Genomic DNA, 13861 nt, shown 5'->3' on the forward strand with positions numbered 1-13861 from the left:
CAAAGGACAGACACCATTTGCAAGAAAACAAAAGCCTATTCCCTCTTTACGACCCCTGCAGGTCACAACACATGCAGGTCATAAAGCAACATTACCACAGTCATTTGTTCACACAATATACAGAGACAGAGTTTGCAGACTAAACCATTCATAGAGGATTATATGATGGAAAGGATTAACATGATTATATATGAATCATTACATATGAATCACATGATAATACATGATCAAATAATATTTTCCATCACAACACATGGAAAGAAAATTACTTTCATGTGAAACACATATGACGCTTTCACAGACGTATGGGCCTTTGTGTGTCCTGAGAAGATTGGCACACAGACACCTTATCAAAGCTTGAGACTTATTTTCCATATCCTTAATCCTTGCTGAAGTACTTAGGATATCTGAGTTGGTAGATCTTTGGCATTTTCATCTGAGGATCTAGAGTTCAAGTTCGTCTTCAGGTGAAAACATTGTTACTTTGCCAGTGAAGTGTGCTTGAGATCTTTTTTGAAATACCTCTAGATGAAGGGAAGAAACAGGACGTTTCTGAACAAACTGACCTTTCACATTTCTATCCTTTCCCCCATCTGTGACAATGTCCACTATTTGTTATGCCAGGTTAGGCTAGCTAGTTCTCTTCGCATGGAATAAACTTTATAAAACTACTTTATAAAAATTAACACTTCTGAGCCTATCCTTTTTGACTTACTGATATACTTACTCATAGTAAGTACCGGTATACAATTTTTGGGATTGGGCCCCATATATTGCCAATTGACACATATATGTGCGAATGGATGGCTAGCTCTTTTTGGATCCCAAAGCGTGCTAGGTTGCATGATCATCCAGACATGTCTCACTTTCCTTCACTGACTTGATTAACATGATCAATATAGAGGTTTTGGGACTCACTAGGGGCACTCTTGCACTTTCTTGCCCATCACCCCACCTGAGACCCTAGTTTCACATAAAGACTTAACTCTCTGAAAGCAGTCTGAGCACAGAAAAAGTTATAATCCCAAATCAGGCATGTTGAATGGTGTCATATATGCTTCCAGTGGGATGGTCCTTCATTGGTACACTACATCCCATCCCACCTCTAAGGGGAGGTTCGTCCAGCTGTCCTGTCCACGTCTGTCTGTCCATCTCATGGATCAAACTCTAAGTATATATGAATGGGCACCAAATGGACACCAGTCAAAAAAGGTCAGGGAAGGCCTGATTGTCCCCAAATCTCATCCATTGGCTCAGTAGCGCCCCCTGAGTTCAAAAATGCAAGTGCCTGATTTTTGTTGTTTCTGATCACCTAGGTGGCCACTACCCAAGGTTTGAAGTCTCTAGGTTAAAAGGTGGGCATATGCCGACCCACAACATGTGCACTTATACTTTCTGACACTCCCACTTCAAATATATTTGAATTATGTCAAATATATTGCATGTGGGATCCCAATCAAAGTCTATTTTATTTGTCAATTATACTGCACGTGAGATGGTGTCAAATTCCAGTATATTTTAACAATGTCAAATATATTGCATGTGGAACGATGTCAAATTCAAATATAATTAATGATGCCAAATATATTGCATGTGGGATCCCAATTGAAATGTAATCCCAATCGAAAACCACTGCCTAAATCTGGGTCCCTCTTACTAAAGTTACATCTTAAAGACCAGCAGTAACCAGCAGTATGGCCTTCAACAAAGACAGAAATAGATTCTTGGTGAGTCATAAATCATGTTAATGTTCAAGTTTATTGCTGATGGGATGAAAATCCCAATTCAGCAAATGTCATTGGTTTGTGAAATAAACTGACATATATATTGCAGATGGGATGAAAATCCCAATACAAGTAAATTTAATTGGTTTGTCAAATACACTGTCAAATATAATAATAATAATATAATATAAATAATATATATAATTTATTTTTGCAAAATAGGATTTCTATGCTTTAATACCAATTTTCCTTGAACCACATCTCTCCCTGACCCCATATCTGTCTTAAGAGTTGTGAAATTCTACTGTCCAAAACCCCTATATATTCTTGAATGAAATATATTTGAAATGTGAGCAGCAGTTCTCTGAATTTGTGGGAGATATGTTGAAACTAACACCAATAATGTTTAAATCTGCCCCCCCCCTTACTAAAGTTACATCGTAAAGACTAGCAGTAACCAGCAGTATGGCCTTAGACAAAGACAGAAAAAGGTATTGGTGAGATGAACTGATGGAAGACAGTTGGTGCCCAACTTCTTAAAGACTAGCAGTAACCAGCAGTATGGCCTTAGACAAAGACAGAAATAGATACTTGGTGAGTCATAATAAATAATTTTAATGATCAAATATATTGCAGATGGGATGAAAATCCCAATTAAATTCAATTTCCTTGGTCTGTCAAAAAATATTCCAGATGGAATGAAAATCCCCATTCAATTAAATTTCATTGGTTTGTAAATATACCATAAGTGGGATAGTGTCAAATTCAAATATATTTGAACTATGACAAATATACTGCACATGGGATGGAAAATATACCATATGTGGGATGATGTCAAATTCAAGTATATTTGAATTTTCACAATTATACTGCACGTAGGATAGGAAAATTATACCATTCGTGGGATGGTGTCAAAAAAAGCTGTGAGAAGAGCCCCATTAAAATAAATTATATTTGTAGTATATTAATTTATGTATGTGTTGTTACATGTAAAAAATATTCCTGGTTCAGTCCTGAGTTTCAGGGTCTGTTCAAGACCAAGCTTCTCATCAAATTGTCCTCTTTTAAGAATATTTCATAAACTTTTACATTCTTTTATTAAACACGAATAAGACATTACTGTTTTTACATTATCGTTAGAAGTCATAGTGTAATAGTACTCTAGACTTTGAATTCAGTGATCCTACTTAAACTTTGGTGGAATTTGCACTTCCTTATCATATGTTTCCTCACTGCACAGAGAGCCATTTGAACAGTGGCTTCTGCATAAATGCTTTTGAAAAATTTTTCATTAGTTGTCTACTGGCGAAACAACTGAACGAGGGAAGAGTAGGTATCAGCTTGCATGTATGCTCCTATGTTTTCATGGAATGGGGCCTATCTCAGCTTCCTTTGGCTCTTGGATGGGCTCTGTCCTACCAAAACAGATGATGCAAATAAGTCATCTGCTTACTAAAGTTCTTGAAAATCACACTCTGTGAAGAGGCATTGCATAATGTGAAAAAAACCCTTCCTAAACAATACTTGCTAATGACAGCAGCCAACATACTTAATACAGGAGTGACCTCAGGCGTGAACTCATCCAAAGACCACAACAGGAACAACAGGCTTAAGAAAGGACACATGAAATGACCTCGAAACACAAAAGTGAGCAGGTACATTGAGTTGATATGTGACTTCAACGTGCTTGGTAATTTCATATGGACCGATATACTTGGGACCTAACTTGCGACATGACCCCAACTTGCGGAAGTCCCATGTATAGAGTCACATATACCACTCCCGTTTGGTATTCTCCCCTCAGCCCACTCTAGCCAATGACTCCACTCTTCTAAGACCAGTTTAATGGCAAAAAGTTCATGTTCTCCTATTCCATAGTTACGTTCTGCCATTGATAACATATGACAGAAATAAGCCACTGGGTGTAACTTGGACTTCTCGTATCATTGTGAAAGTACAGCTCCTACGCTGATGTTAGAAGCATCAACTTCCACAACAAATGGAATGGAAGGAATGGGATGTCGAAATATGGGAGCAGTGGTAAAAGCTTCCTTCAGTTTCCTGAATGCTTGATCAGCCTGCTGATTCCAAAGTAGGTTGGTCATTGCTCCTTTCAGGAGGGCTGTGAGAGGAGCTGCAATGCTGCTAAAATTCCATATGAAGTGTCGGTAAAAGTTTGCAAATCCCAAGAAGCTCTGGAGTTTTTTTTTTAAACTGTAACAGGAATGGGCCACTGGTTGATGGCTTCGATCTACTTATCATCCATAGTGGTTCCACCATGGCTGATCATGTATCCTAGAAAAGTCATAGTTGAAAGGTGGAACTCACATTTCTCTCCCTTTACATATAATCCTTTATCAAGAAGAGTCTTCAATACCACTCCTACATGTTATACATGGATTTCAATGTTGGGGGAATAGATGAGGATGTCATCAATATAAGCAATAACAAATTTTCCAATGTATTCACAAAGAATATCATTGATGAAGGCCTGAAAGACAGATGGAGCCACAGGCCGGGACATCCTGACCACGCACTGAAAGAAATAATATGGACATCCCCAGAAGAACAAATATGGGCATCCAGTGATATAGAATATAGAAGAAAGAAATAGAAGTAGTTCAGGTTGAACATAATGGTACCAAGAACCAGTTAGTGTAAGTATTGAATAATGTATGGTTTGGAGAACAATAGAGGAACATGGAGAAGTATAATGAAAGAACAAAAGTGGTTAAGGGTCCTTGAAGAAAACGTATAAAAAGTGTGCCCACTTGAGACTGTTAGACATTCACTGGATGATGTCTCGTTTTTAACATTGAGCTCAGAATAAAGACGGGACTAGCTATTCTCTTCAACTAATTCCAGAGTCTGCATCTTTATTTCCATTTAGTGTGTACTGAGTAAATGGTCTTGAATTTAGGAAGATCTAGGAAAGACACCATCATCTTTCTTGGGGACAAGATCACTACCTTGTTTTGTCATGTGGGCTGCATGCTTCTTCTATGGCTCAGTGATGAGGCTCAATTGGGTCTAGGATGATAGTCCCAGATAACATGTTCTGAGGATCCACAGTAAAGACAGAGACCCTCCTGTACTCAGCACCACCTCTCCTCTTCGGTTAAGCATGAAGAATCGCATTGCATAGGTTCCACTGTATGCTCTCGTCTAAGCTCTGGTCTTTAACTGGGAGAGGGACAGGTGGGGTGAGAACTAATAGATCTATGCAGTTCTCGTTCTTGAATAAAATGATCCAGATGGATAGATAGAGCTATAAGATGATTCAAACCTAACTTATCATCTTAGCAAGCTAGTTCATGTAAGTCCTCTGAATTGAGACTGTTCCTGAAAGTGACGATCAATGCTGCCTCATTCCATCTACTATGTGCAGTGGCAGTACAGTACTCTAGTGCATATTCAGCGACAGAACGATTGCCTTGGCACAACTTAGTATCTCCCTACAGGCTATTCCCTTATGTGCGTGATCAAACACTGCCTTGAATTGAGTGATAAAATCATCATAAGACCATATTTGTACATTATCCCAGATGGCAGTCACCCAATCTACAGTTTTTTCAGATAGACGAGAGGTAATGAGTCCTAGACTTCTCCAAAGGGTCCAAAAACCTCTCCAATGAAAACAAAGTAATTATTCACTATATATCAAGGTTGGATGTTTCTTTTTGCTAAAACATAACACTAAGTTACTTTAGTAAGTTCCACAACAATATTGGCTTCACAGCATCATTGTTGGCATTATTAGGGGAAAATACTCTACTAGCTACTACTATTATACTAGATAATATTGTAAATGCTGGGGAAAATGCTGTAAATGCTGTAAAGAAATAGTATATTTTCTCATTTATACTTACAAATTTTTCCAGCAGTGAATGGAAACATCCAGTGATTTACTATGCAAACATCAAAGCTAGTCCATGCTAGCAGCACCCAAACAACTCCAAATAAACTTCAGGTGAAATAAGCCTCTTCCTTTCCATGAGGTCCAAAAGTATTGGCGATCATATCATTGCTACAGTTGTACAAGCGTTAAACCCATGCACTAGGCTATCTGCTAACAACACTGAAGCACTGTAAATCCAAAACAATGGCACTGCAATGTCCAATAGAAATGGGCAGTCTATTGTTCTATTCAGGAACACTTTTACATCAGTAATGTGCATTTTCAGTTAACCAAACGCTTGTGTAGTTTGGGTTTGTTTATGAAGGAACCGAACGCGTGTTTTTACTCAAAAAAGAGAACACGCAAAGAACTTTACTAAGACTCCGTATATCATTTAAACATGTCCCACAGTTGTCTTGATGGTAATTGAATTTTCTATGACAAAATCTGAAGTTATCTTATACCAGAAGAATGTTTTAAAAGGCCATTTAAAAGGACAGGTACATCATTGTGGAAATTTACCTGAAAAACACGATGTATTCAGCATGGGATTTCTGCCGAGCAGATGCATGTAGACGACGGAAGATTGGTAAGCAGGTACTTGCATTAGTTCTAAGATATGTTGATACATGTACTGTACTTTAAGAATATTCAATGTTATCAAGTAATTTATTTGAGCATCCTAGTTTGGGCATGCCTGCAGGCCTGCTAGGGAGCGTTGGAGGGGGTTAAAGCTACACAAACATGCCTTTCTGTTTGTTTGTGCAGCAATGAACCAGATTTCGAAAGAAAGGAGTTATGGTTAAAGCTAGAAAAAAATGCCAACTCTGTACTCTGGCAGAAAATCTGATATTTTAAATATGTCCCTAAAAGGTTTATATTCCTGGGCACACAGAATAATACATTACATTTTTGCTGTTATGGCAGCTGTTATAAAGATCATATTTATACAGAACACTGTTCAGTTAGTGCTAGTATTGAGGCACCATTGCATAACTAATAGCGATACAGAGTCAGAAACATCATGTGTTCAGGTGAATAACTATGAATGTGTTAGATGAATAATAGTGCAAATTAGAATCATATCCATCATGTGTTCAGACGGCCAGCAGTGTGCTGTACAATATACACTGTCAGATATTAATGTCTGCTTTGGATGTGTGTGAGAGAGTCTGTAAGAGGTGTGCATTTGTGTGTGTTGCATGACTATGAGTGGGAAAAGCATATAAAGGTAAAAACATTACCTCTGCAACAAGGATCTGCTCTATTTGAAGGAAAGGTCTAAGTTAGACACAGTCTCCACAGAGTAAGTTAATTCTGTCTGTGTTAAGACAAGTTGACATATCAGTAGTTTATCACTGATAAGTTTTGGCTGTGAGATAAATGAATAATATCACTGCAACGTAGAGACTGTTCCCTTGTGTTCAAATGTGTAAATACGCAAATGCATTGCAAACACATTTAATAATAAATAGCCTAGTCTATGTTAATGAGTTTGGGTTAGATACTGATGTCCTCTATAACCGTGTGGTTGTGATGGATGGATGAGAGCTGTCACAGTCACATGATACATGTGCAATACATTCATGCTGCATCATGTCCTCATACTTTGGTTTTGATTAATTATACTTCTCTTCCTCTTATGTATTCCTCTTCAGTATCCACCACTACCAGTTCTGCTGTTAGCTCTTCTGGGGTAGGCACATTGTGTCAGGGGTCAAGTCAAAGAACCTCTGAATTCCTACAACCAGGGAGACCTCCATGTTTCTATATTGGCTGCTGTCGCAAACTTGCGCTATGCCTTGCTATAATGTGACAGAACTGAGGGTTAGAGCTCTACATGCAGTCTGCTTTGACTCATTTGAAATGAGTTGAGTGTTTGAATGTGGCCAAGAGTTCAGGTTCTAGAAAGTACAACACAGAATATATACAATTCATGTTTGATAGGACCTTAATTAATAAACTCTGAACAATATAGACTCCTGGCTATAGACAAAGAACAGGTACAAAGAGAGAGAGCTGGAGAAAGTGTGTATGTCTGAGAGAGAGGGGATTCCTGCATTCAACCATTAACCATCATCATCATCCCCTATGACCATATCCATTTAAAGCACGCAGTCTAAATTTGACAAGAACTTGAAAGATGTGACACTTGGCAGGCACTGTTACACAGGGGAGACTCCAAGAATGTACCAACTCAGCCACACAGCCAATGTGAGTTGGTAGAAAAACAACTTCTGGGGTACATCTGTGCAAGACATGTATAATAGAAAATAGAATTAAAAACAAACAAGCAGATGCATCCTCCCCATCAAATTATAGCAGGTTAGATGTCATGCAGTGCCAGGGAGTCCAGAACCTTTAGTCTGAAATGTGTTGGGATCTGATTATGCCTGCCACTGAGATACCACAAATTAAGGACTCCAGATTCCAAGACATAGAGTTGTGCAGTGTGAATGATACATCAATTTGAAAACTTCAAAAGTCACATAATGCGTGCATTGCATTAGCGAAGCAGCAGGTCCCGAAAACATTTCCAATCGGAAATTATCAATCTCAACAGTCCTTGAACATTCTTTCCTCGTAAAAACAAATTGTTACTCCCTGCTCCTGCACCCCTGCCCAGCAACAGCTAAGCGATAATTGTCATACTCCATCACTTCTCTAATCACCTTTCTTGCAGACTGGTCAAGACAAGGACAAAGGTCACATATTACTTACTTCCTCTTTTAAGCAAGCATTAAGCATTTTTCCTCACATTTTACAAATTTTGGAGATCGCTGAGAAAAGTATAAAATCAAACGAAATTTTGCATTAGTGTAAGGATATATTACATCAGGACATCTAACAATAGCATAAAAATGGGAACATCTCGTTCGTGTTTCAGTAAAGGAATGTTAAGGTTTGTGAAATATACTTAAAAAAGAAAAATCTGATGAGGAGCTCTCTCTGGCACAGACGCCAAAATCGAAGATTGAAGCAGGGACCTTTAGATATTCAGTAAGTTTTGTTTTATGATGCACGATGGTCCAGGAGGAACATTGTTTCATCTTTTGTTGTATACTTGTATATATCTGAAATGACAATAAAAGCCTTTTAATAAAAGACAATGAGCATATTTTTCCTCATGCCGAGAGTGGAGCTAACCATCTCATGCTAGCTAAGGCACTGTGGCAGCTAGTATGGTAGCTGAATGCATATAACCTATTTGGCTTAAAAGGTCTGGGAATGTTCACTGTTGCAAGGCCTCAAAGCTGTGGAAAGGTATTCTGATAGCATTGGCAATTTCATCACAAAAAGAAATCGCAAGACAAGTGCTGCCAGATGTGACATTTCTCAAATTGTAGAATGTTTGGTTGCATTGACAGGGGAGCAGAATAGATTTCTGCATCTTTCCAGAGCTAGTATGTTCGAGTTGCCAGCATACAGAAACATTTGAAAATGTTGCTGGATTTTGTAGGCTGTCCTATTCAGTCTTGAGCCATAAGCTTTTGTTTGATAGACAATGGAAAGAAAAGGTTACAGAAAGGGGAATTAGTTCAAGTGGTAGAGAGCTGTACCTCACGATTTGACAATCTGTTTCTTAGCATTATCTATAAGCAAAAAGACACTGAGCACATTTTTCCTCATGCCAAGAGTGGAGCTAACCATCTCATGCTAGCTAAAGTACTGTAGCAGCTAGTATGGTACCTGAATGCATATAACCTATTTGGCTTAAAATCTCTGGGAATTTTCACTGTTGCAAGTCCACGAAGCTGTGGAAAGGTATTCTGATGTTGGCCAGTGTCTTTAGAAAACAGCATTTTGTAAGGTTTTTTGGCATTATGAATTCTTCTTCGAAGGTGTGATTTTCAAGAACTTTACTAAGCAAATGATTTATTTGGATCATCTGTTTTGGTAGGACAAAGCCCGTCCATGATCCAAAGGAAGCAGAGGTAGGCCCCATTCCATGAGAACACATGGAGTGTGTGAACCAGGATACCAACACTTTTGAACCAAGCATAAATGCAAGCTGACACATACCCTTCCCTTGTCCAGGTGTTTGGCCAGCAGACAACTAATGAAATAAATTGTAAAAGCATCTGTCCAGAAGCCACTGTTCAATAGACTCTCTGTGCAGCAAGGAGACATATTATAAGGCATTGCAAGATCCACAAAAGTTTAAATAGGATAATTGAACTCAAAGTCTTCAGCGCGATTACACCTTTACATCTAACACTAGCGTAAAGACAGGAATGTTTTATTCCTTTTTTAGAAAAGGAATGTAAATGTTTATTAAATATACTTATAAAAGAGACCTATCTGATGATGAGCTATGTCTGGCACACACAACAAAACCTGAGAATGAACCATGGACCTATAGATCTTCAGTCTAATGCGCTCCCAGGTGACCTATTTCAGCTTGTAGCAGCATGCCTTTGCCTGGTTCCGATTAAAACGTTACCATTGAATGTAGCTCAATTTACAATAATATGGTATGTACTCAGAAAATAATGACTGTACCACTGTGAAATCCATGGAGCGCTCAGGCAGGATCTCACGGCGCAGTCATGCCTTGAGGTGCACTTTCACTTCCATTAAATACTTGTGCTAAAATGGTACGACAAGGAAGTACTTCTTGACCGTCTCTGGACTATATATCAGTATACCAGTGATAGTCACTGCTCCAAGTCTCAAGTGATACTGATTAGGGAAGATTATTTCCCCCCAATTTTTAACATTTCGCATCGTCTGTACCTCACGATTTGGCAATCTGTTTCTTAGCATCATCTATAAGCAAAAAGACACTGAGCACATTTTTCCTCATGCCAAGAGTGGAGCTAACCATCTCATGCTAGCTAAGGTTCCGTAGCAGATAGTATGGTACCTGAATGCATATAACCTATTTGGCTTAAAATCTCTGGGAATTTTCACTGTTGCAAGTCCACGAAGCTGTGGAAAGGTATTCTGATAGCATTGGCAATTTCATCACAAAAAGAAATCCCGAGACAAGGGCTGCCAGATGTGACATTTTTCAAATTGTAGAATGTTTGGTTGAAATGACAGGGGAGCAGAATAGATTTCTGAATCTTTCCAGAGCAAGTATGTTCGAGTGGCCATCATACAAAAACATTTGAAAATGTTGCTGGATTTTGTAGGCTGTCCTATTCAGTCTTGAGCCATAAGCTTTTGTTTGATAGCCAATGGAAAGAAAAGCAAACAGAAAGGGGAATTAGCTCAAGTGGTAGAGCGCTTGCTTTGCATGCGAGAGGTAGTGGGAAGGATGCCCACATTCTCCAGTGTATCTTTTCAGCAGAGTTGTATACTTATTATAACAATGTTGGCCAGTGTCTTTAGAAAACAGCATTTTGTAAGGTTTTTTGGCATTATGAATTCTTCTTCGAAGGTGTGATTTTCAAGAACTTTACTAAGCAAATGATTTATTTGGATCATCTGTTTTGGTAGGACAAAGCCCGTCCATGATCCAAAGGAAGCAGAGGTAGGCCCCATTCCATGAGAACACATGGAGTGTGTGAACCAGGATACCAACACTTTTGAACCAAGCATAAATGCAAGCTGACACATACCCTTCCCTCGTCCAGGTGTTTGGCCAGCAGACAACTAATGAAATAAATTGTAAAAGCATCTGTCCAGAAGCCACTGTTCAATAGACTCTCTGTGCAGCAAGGAGACATATTATAAGGCATTGCAAGATCCACAAAAGTTTAAATAGGATAATTGAACTCAAAGTCTTCAGCGCGATTACACCTTTACATCTAACACTAGCGTAAAGACAGGAATGTTTTATTCCTTTTTTAGAAAAGGAATGTAAATGTTTATTAAATATACTTATAAAAGAGACCTATCTGATGATGAGCTATGTCTGGCACACACAACAAAACCTGAGAATGAACCATGGACCTATAGATCTTCAGTCTAATGCGCTCCCAGGTGACCTATTTCAGCTTGTAGCAGCATGCCTTTGCCTGGTTCCGATTAAAACGTTACCATTGAATGTAGCTCAATTTACAATAATATGGTATGTACTCAGAAAATAATGACTGTACCACTTTGAAATCCATGGAGCGCTCAGGCAGGATCTCACGGCGCAGTCATGCCTTGAGGTGCACTTTCACTTCCATTAAATACTTGTGCTAAAATGGTACGACAAGGAAGTACTTCTTGACCGTCTCTGGACTATATATCAGTATACCAGTGATAGTCACTGCTCCAAGTCTCAAGTGATACTGATTAGGGAAGATTATTTCCCCCCAATTTTTAACATTTCGCATCGTCTGTACCTCACGATTTGGCAATCTGTTTCTTAGCATCATTTATAAGCAAAAAGACACTGAGCACATTTTTCCTCATGCCAAGAGTGTAGCTAAACATCTCATGCTAGCTAAGGTACTGTAGCAGCTAGTATGGTACCTGAATGCATATAACCTATTTGGCTTAAAAGGACTGGGAATTTTCACTGTTTCAAGTCCACGAAGCTGTGGAAAGGTATTCTGATAGCATTGGCAATTTCATCACAAAAAGAAATCCCGAAACAAGGGCTGCCAGATGTGACATTTCTCAAATTGTAGAAAGGGGAATTAGCTCAGGTGGTAAAGCACTTACTTTGCCAGCGAGAGGGAGAGCGATGGATGCTGACATTCTCCAGCGTATCTTTTCAGCAGAGTTGTATACTTATTATAACAATTTTGGCCACTGTTTTTAGAAAACAGCATTTTGTAAGGTTTTTTGGCATTATATATTCTTCTTCGAAGGTGTGATTTTCAAGAACTTTACTAAGCAAATGATTTATTTGCATCATCTGTTTTGATAGGACAAAGCCCGTCCAAGATCCAAAGGAAGCAGAGGTAGGCCCCATTCCATGAGAACACATGGAGTGTGTGAACCAGGATACCAACACTTTTGAACCAAGCATAAATGCAAGCTGACACATACCCTTCCCTTGTCCAGGTGTTTGGCCAGCAGTCAACTAATGAAATAAATTGTAAAAGTATCTTTCCAGAAGCCACTGTTCAATAGCCTCTCTGTGCAGCAAGGAAACATATTATAAGGCATTGCAAGATCCACAAAAGTTTAAGTAGGATCATTGAATTCAAAGTCTACAGCTCAATTACACCTTTACATCTAACATTTTGGCATTATGTATTCTTCTTCGAATGTGTTATTTTTAAGAACTTTACTAAGCAAATGACTCATTTGCATCATCTGATTTGGTAGAACAAAGCTAGCTAAAGGTACTGTGGCAGGTAGTATGGCACCTGAAAGCGTATAACCTATTTGGTTTAAAAGGTCTGGAATTACCTCAAGTGGTGGAGTGCTTGCTTAGCATCATTTTAGCAGAGTTGCATACTTATTATAAGAATGTTGGCCACTGTCTTTAGAAAACAGCATTTTGGAAGGTTTTTTTAGCATTAGGCTACCAAAATATTACCAAATATAATTTCTACTCATATTGCTGCCTTGAGTGGTTCATGTAGTTTCCAAATCAGCAACTTAATGAAAATCCACCCCTTTCTGTCCAAAAAAGACACTCAGCTACATGTGCAGTGCCTTGTTATCTGAAGAATGGACTACACAAACTTGTTCCATGTAGGCCTACTACTTTGTGCCAGCAGACCCCTGCAACTCATTCAGAGTGCTGTTATTTGCAATTAACCCTGGCGTAGTACTTTTCAAAGGTTTCTGAGGAAGTCTAGATGGCTTGGTTGTAATCCAAACCTCCAGTAGCATACCAGTCACTGCCAGTATGTGCTCCATTTGCTTACATCATGGGTGCATGCTAAACAGGAAATAGCATCAATACCTTTAGCAGTAGAGCCTATAAATCGCTTGACAACAGATTTGGCATTTCCTAAAGCAGCAACCTGCATAGGTGGCTGAAGCTCTGAAGACAGCAGAGAGCTCAGAGATTCTGCCTGAAGTTTGCCTCCCTTTGATTTTTCCTTCCCTCTCCCTAATACTATTCTTGAATTTTTCAACTTTGAGGGAGATGAAGGTAAAAAAGGAAAGTAAAATTCTGGAATGGAATGTTACACTGGTCATTCAACTAAGATGTCAGAGCTTGGGAAATAAAACATACCTCCTCTGGGCATAATTTACCAGTAGTTGTATTTGCTTGATCTTGGGGTGCAATAGCAGTGTCTTTGACTCCAGGTCAGAAGGTTGCTTGTTCAAATCATGTTTAGGTCGCCTGTTTCTTTCTGCTTACTAGGAAAGCTGCATGACCAGCAGTGACAGCATA

The sequence above is a fragment of the Electrophorus electricus genome, chromosome 5 (genome assembly GCF_041902795.1).
Source record: "Electrophorus electricus isolate QZ-2024a chromosome 5, ASM4190279v1, whole genome shotgun sequence".
NCBI lineage: Eukaryota > Metazoa > Chordata > Actinopteri > Gymnotiformes > Gymnotidae > Electrophorus > Electrophorus electricus.